Raw genomic sequence first — 5851 nt, forward strand, 5'->3', positions numbered from 1 at the left:
ACATGCTCCACTATGTTCATAGCAGCCTTATTTATAATAGCCAGAAGCTGGAAAGAACCCAGATGCCCCTCAACAGAGGAATGGATATAGAAAATGTGATACACCTTTCTTTACACTCTTGTTTGAATGCTCTACATACAGCCACTAGCATACCGCGTCCAGAAAAAGGTGACATACTTTTGCTTTTAAGTTAGAGATTACATTTGAAGAGTTGATGGCTGGTTTCAAGTTTGCTTTTCTTTTGCATATTATTGCTTTGCAGTGGTGGTGTCCTCTGTAGGCTCTGGCATGCAGTCTCCCAGCACTGAAGACAAATGCAGGAGTCTTCACAGTGAGCCAAGCCGGGGAGAATGAGTAAAAATTACCCTACATCTGCTCATGATTATAGCTTCTGTTAGCATACACACAAACCCTACGTTTATATTGAAAGACCACTGTTCATTGAATTCAAGCACGTGTGATTTTAGAGCATATTTGTTTATAAACAAGATTGTAAGTAATGCTAACTCTGACCTAGTGTTTAAAATGTCAATATGTCTTATAGCAGTTTCTGGAAAGATAAAGCATACATATTTTATAAACTAGTGTAATTACTTAAATGTGAAAGTTTAAAAAGTATGCCTTGCAATGGGAGTACAATTTCATGTTTGTTAAATGTCTAAATGGAGAAAATTAAATTATTTTACTTTTGAAGTGACTAAAGTACCCTTATTTTAAGACACATGATTTTATGTAGCCTTTGATCAGACATGATGGTCAGTACCAACCTGAGCCCAGCCTCCACTATTCGTGGTGGTTGCTACAGTTCTACCTATGCTCTGCATTTCTCTAGCAGGCTTCCATGAGGGCATTCATAGCTATGATCACACCACCAAACGGCAGAGTTCTTCCTTTTAGTAACTGACCCAGGATATGATGAAGGCAGGTCATAAACTCTGCATTACCCATCTCAAATCCTATACAAATCTAATACACTCTTATTCATATGAGTACACAGAATACAACAATGTACAAACTGCATGCAATTTTACTCTCCCTTAATTTACATGTTTTCAAGACTTTTGTTGTCTGGGTATTTTCTGTCAAACTTGAGAGCACAAATTGTTCCTTACACCGGATGAGGCACACCTATACATCAAACAGTCTCCCATTACCTGACTGACTTAAACTTGATCCACTGGTTGGCCTCACGAACTTCAAAGGGAGGCTCACTGCTGTAGATGCGATAGCCTAGTTCCTCCAACGGGGCTCTGGATCAACCGTGGCAAACTTGGCAGCATCCTCGACTTCTTTCCTCACTTCCACATCAATCTCCTTTAATTCNTCAACACTTGCAAGATTGCTGTTCATCAGTCTATCCTTGAGAAGCATAATAGGGTCGCTCTTACTTCTTACTTCCTGGATTTCTTCTCGAGTGCGGTAACTTATTCCAGGGTCACTCATGCTATGTCCATGGTAGCAGTAAGTAGCTCCATCAGGATAGACCCTTACCAGACCTGTAATAGGCAGCTGCAAACTTTGTTTCCTTTGGACACACAAGATATCCATTCCATCTACCCTCAGTCCAGGAATAAAATCTTCTCTTTTGTAGTAGTCCGTTCTGGCTGCTCCTCTGTCAACCGATATTCCCATGCCATAGCAGTTATTCTCACAGATGAAAATACAAGGTAATTTCCACAATGCTGCCATATTTTAAGCTTCAAATATCTGACCCTGGTTAGCCACACCATCGCCATATACTGTCAAACAGACCTCATCTTTTCCATTGTACTTGCAGGCCAGAGCAATCCCTGCTCCCAGAGGCACCTGACCTCCAACGATGGCATTGCCCCCATAGAAGTTCTTGGCGTACATGTGCATTGGTTCGCCTTTCCCTTTAGCACAGCCTTCTCTTCGTGCTGTTAGCTCCGCAAGAACTGCACAGACAGGCAGGCTCCAGGTGAAGGTGAAGCCATGCGCACAATGGGCGGGGATGAGATGGTCTGTGGGGTTTATGCCAGCCTCCAGGTCCACACAGCAGGCTTCCTGACCATTGCACAAGTGACAGAAAACACGAATAATTTTCTGCTTATACAGTTGATCTGCCTTTAGCTCCATCTGGCGCACAGTGTGCATCATCCTGTGTAGTACTTGAGCCCATCCTCTCTGGTGAGCACTGTGGTGACTGGAGGGTCCTAACGGATGAAGGTCAAATTTCTTAATCTCAAATATAGCATCATTTGAAAAATTACGGGAAGCTACCAGCACTCCGCTTGCTTACAGGTAAACTAGCAGTTTCTTTTCCTGAAGATTTGAAGAGTATTCATCAGGTCCCATAAGAAAGCATAGTTAATATGTAACACAATGTATTTTGTAGCATTGGGGTTGACCTTGGTGAGGGTAAGATCAGCATGTTCTGTATATCTCCCTCACAGACACTTTCAACTCCAGTTCTCAAAGACCAAAGGCACTCTCTTAGCTTCTGCAGGATCCTGTATACACACGATATACATAAATTCATTCAGGTACACAAATACCTTTAAATGCTAAAATGATGAACACATAATAATTCCAATAATTACATATTTAAACATTTTGATGTATTTAATATTAGAGACAACTGTAGATTCATGGGTTGTGGGAAGCCATTCTGGACTCCTTGGCCACCCGGATGGAAATCTATGCCAGGCAGTAAACAAGCCCATATTTGGTGGATGGCTTGCCCTTAATCCCTGATTGGCTGAGCAAGCCTGCCTGGTGAGTTGATGTGACCTGTGGTGATTGGTTGAGGCGTGGTTGTGGCTTGAGTGGATAAAAAAACGCTTGTACCCCGAGGCTGGGGGATTTGAAGAGAGAATCTGCCTGAGTAAACTGCTTTAAGGAGAACCAGTGGATGGTGGACGCAACAATGGGCTACTGTTTATCTTTGCATAGACTGACTCTAAGTCTCAAGGACATTTAGTTGCCAGAATTTCATTTTGAAGTCAGTCATGTAGAAACAAATGTTCCTTTCAGAAAGTATTTACATAGTAAGCCAATGTCCTAAGTAGGAACAGGAAGAATTTCACTGTGTCTTAAAGGTTTTTCAAACTAAATTATCATATTTAGAAACCACTCATTATTTTCTATACAACATTATAGCTAAAGTATTACCTGATAAATTTATACTAGTTATGATTCTCAGTTAAGGAGCATTTGCTGTGCTGTCGGATTGCCCAAGAAAATGGAGTTTCTTACATAGTTTTCCAAATCTAAATCATGTAGATCTAATATGTTGCAAATGTAATAATTAGAAAAAAGAATTCATTTATGTATTTTGATATTCTCATAGAGTTTATATTTTGTTAACTATCTTCAAATATATGTGTTTCAAATTTTGCAGGTGGCTTGCTCTTAATCATTTGGAAGAAGACTATGATTTCTTCAGAGAAAAGTCATGTTTTAGGATGTTTCATTATTAATAGGTGACTCCTACTACCAATTTCTAACTAGTCTAAAATGGTTTCATTAAAACTTGGAAATTTTAATTCTATATTTAAGGCAATTATTATAGTCAGTATTTTCTTTTATTTCTTGTTTTTTCTATCCATTTTGTACCTCAACATTTCAATGTATTGGCTAGTTATAATTTCAGCCCAACAGCTCTATACCCAACTAAATATTAATTAACTATTGGATGCCTGAGTTAAAAATAAATATAACTTATACCTAAAGCCTTCCCAGTTTGGAATGTGCTGAAGTGGGAAACAGGACTGGACTTAGACAGAGAATGATGATATCTTGCCTTTAAACTCTCTAAGTATGTTGAATGGTAAACTTGCTTATATGGGGTAAAAAAAACCTAAAACCTTTCTGGCTTAGTCTGTGGTTAAAATCTGCTGGCTTTGGTTATTAACACCTGTTCCTTAACAGCAACAGATTAAGTAAAGCATTAATTTGTAGGCCTGTTTTCTCTTTTGCCGAGAAGGTTCTACCCTTTTATTATTAAATGAATTAAGCCCACGTCTGTAAGAAAAAAAGCTTTATCCTCTTTAATAAGACTAAGTCTACCTTGCTCTTATGAAAAATTCATTTCCATCCCATGTTCAAAATGTTATGTAATATAGCAGATTATATCTGCTGAAATAATTATTAATTAATTAATAAATCCTGGCACGAGGACACTATCTGCCCCAGAGGCTCATGTCCCCAAATGAAACTCAGACACATAGCCTTCATATTTTAATATGCCTTAAACAGCTCAATAGCTGGGCCATTGCCTAACATCCACGTGGTTATTCCAGAGCTATTACTTACTAACTGCATGCTCTATCTTGGCTGCCCTGAACCCAGGTGGGTGCCTTGCTTTCTCAGCTCTCTCACATGACAGCTATGCCTCTCTGTCCTGCACACTTCTCAGGCATCTCTCCTTTCCTCCACACTCTCCCAGCATGGTGGATCTCCTCTTTGCCTCCTCCCAATCCCAAGGCTAGGAATCCTAAAACCTCACCTCTGTCTGTCCTCCCCAACTATTGGCTGTTGGCATCTTTATTTACCAATCAGAACCAACAAGGGGAAGGTTTCCAGAAGCTGTATGCTGGCCCCGTGTAAACAGTTTTGGGGGGAAGATAATTAGCATGAGAATACAAGCAGCTACCTATATCTATCTAGTCTTGCTTGTTGTATCCTCTGTCTCTCCCTTCTCTCTCCCTCTGTCCCTTCCTCCCTTCCACCTCCCTCCCTTTTCTCCTCCCTCATTCCCTCACATCTCCCTCACTTCTTCCCTCACTCCCCCTCTCCTTGTCTCCTTTTGTATCTGTACTTCTTTGAACTCTGGTGGTAGTCTACAGTGGTCTCAAACCCTTTTTCCTCAGCTGTTCTGGAACAAGAGATAGTGTGGCTTCCAGGTTGTCCATGCTGAGATTACAATAAACAAGCAAACGACAACAACTACAAAATCTACCACCATAGTCAGTTTCTAGTTCGTGACACTAGAGAAAAAGGATAATTCTTATTAATCATGATTACTTCCATCTGGATCTTCTTGTCAAGACTTCAAATGCACAAAGATAATTTTGGATGAATAAGAGGGAGAGTGATATTTGAGATCAGCTTCTTTGGAGAGGGATTGAGTAAGTATGTACAAAAATTCTTGAGCAGAAAGGTGTAGTCTGCTTCTAAAATTGGGCTCAATATTCACTTTCCCTTCCTAGTGAGGCAATTTATACAGGTAAGTGTGGAGATCATTCATCCATGTGTACAGTGAGATGACAATCCCCACTATAAAACAATCACATTTCAGTTTGATATCCTATCACCCCCAAAGCATGTATTATCATCAAAATTACTTGACATCATGAGGAGGAATGAGAAAGAATATACTAGATTCACAAGTATATGAGTATGCAGCAAAGAAAATATGCTTAACTTGATTATATCATTATTGAAACTGATCCTTTCTTTCTTTTTGCTTTCTTCTTTCTTTGTATTCTTTCTTTTACCACAAGCATATCCCTCCAGAGTAATACACAGTGAGAAGACTTCCACTTTCTATCACCCCCATTCACACAGCTTTGTCCCTGTGCCATATGAAGCTGTGAGTGAGTGGAGAGAAAAATGGAACATAAAGTGCTTTGTTTAGAAGTTTAGGTACCTAAAATCATTTCCATCCATCAAGATAGAATAAAAATGTCATTGTAAAAATTGCTTTGTTATATTTTTCATGTTAGACTACAGGTTTGCAATAAAAGACAAAAGCAGCCTACCTTTCAGTATCCATTGCCAGTTATTCTCTGATACTGTATCTTAGAGTAGACTTTGGATTAATTATTTAAAATTTATCCGTCCTTACATTTAAAACAATGAACTGTGTTAGATAGATTACAAATACTGG

The 5851-nt window shown here is 39.3% G+C and overlaps 1 pseudogene; it reads right to left on the reverse strand.

Annotated features, from left to right (window-relative positions):
- Nucleotides 1–4874, reverse strand: part of LOC110303457 — a 13290-nt pseudogene extending 8416 nt beyond the window's left edge.
- Nucleotides 4875–5851: the final 977 nt, after the last annotated feature.

Source organism: Mus caroli, chromosome 10, assembly GCF_900094665.2.
Source record: "Mus caroli chromosome 10, CAROLI_EIJ_v1.1, whole genome shotgun sequence".
In the NCBI taxonomy this organism is placed as follows: domain Eukaryota; kingdom Metazoa; phylum Chordata; class Mammalia; order Rodentia; family Muridae; genus Mus; species Mus caroli.